The 826-nt window shown below is 53.1% G+C and overlaps 1 long non-coding RNA gene across 1 annotated transcript in view; it reads right to left on the bottom strand.

The window, feature by feature from the left end:
* Nucleotides 1–312, bottom strand: part of LOC109293129 — a 9058-nt gene extending 8746 nt beyond the window's left edge. Inside the window, exon 1 of the long non-coding RNA XR_002096257.1 lies at nt 181–312. This is a non-coding gene — a long non-coding RNA (uncharacterized LOC109293129). The remainder of the gene's footprint in view (nt 1–180) is intronic.
* Between the last annotated feature and the right edge of the window lie 514 nt (nt 313–826).

Raw genomic sequence — 826 nt, 5'->3', positions numbered from 1 at the left:
ACTCCTGAGGTTTAGCTGGGCAGGGAAGCTATGGCAGGCCACTAAAGTGTGATAACTACGTGCTCAAGTTAAAGCACGGTGGTGAAGCCGTCCTTCAGAAGCCTTTAATGCGCTGCTGTGGAATGAGGATATCTGCGCAGGGGCTCAAAAGTCTGTAATTTATGGGCCTTGTTGTCTCACCTTAAGTTGATTAGTCTTAAGGTTCCTGAGTGATTCCATCAAGACCTTAGCTCCACCCATGAAAAGCTGTGGTACTAAATGGGATTATTCTCCATTCATTGACTGGAGGCAGCCAGCATAGGAGAGCTAGTCATGGCCACTCCTTGCTACTATGGATGCTTACTACAGAGTAAAATCCAGGATTATCCTTGCATTGTTCTGGAGGGGTGTGCCCTGTCCGTCATGCACAGACAACAGTTTGCATCTCGCCTCCCTAGGGTTCAATGTTTCTGGGGCTGGAGATCCATGCTCTCCCACTGGATCTGGAGCCTCCTGCCTTTGCTCTTTTCCCCCGCAGCTGCTCCTGAAAGGCCCTTTTTAAATACGGTTCTGACCCTCCTGGAACATGCAAAGCCGGTTCGACCTAATGGGTCAGCAACTGAACGGCACAAAGATGCGGCCTTCGTGACTACCTCAGCCCATGGACGTGCCATGCTTGGGGACTGAAGAATGTCTAGCCACGCGATTAATAATGCTCCTGCAGCACAGGGCCCTCTGCAATACTAGTGGCCCCCCCGAGCCAGCCCGCCCTTGCGGGTTTCGAGGCCACGTTGCCTCCTTCCCTGTGGGCCCAGCCGGCGGGTCTGCTTTTAGCTGAGGCTGGGGG

The sequence above is a fragment of the Gavialis gangeticus genome, unplaced genomic scaffold, assembly GCF_001723915.1.
Source record: "Gavialis gangeticus isolate Ggan-Ray unplaced genomic scaffold, GavGan_comp1, whole genome shotgun sequence".
NCBI lineage: Eukaryota > Metazoa > Chordata > Crocodylia > Gavialidae > Gavialis > Gavialis gangeticus.
Note: the sequence above shows the minus strand (reverse complement) of the source record. Positions and strands in the feature narration are given on the sequence as shown.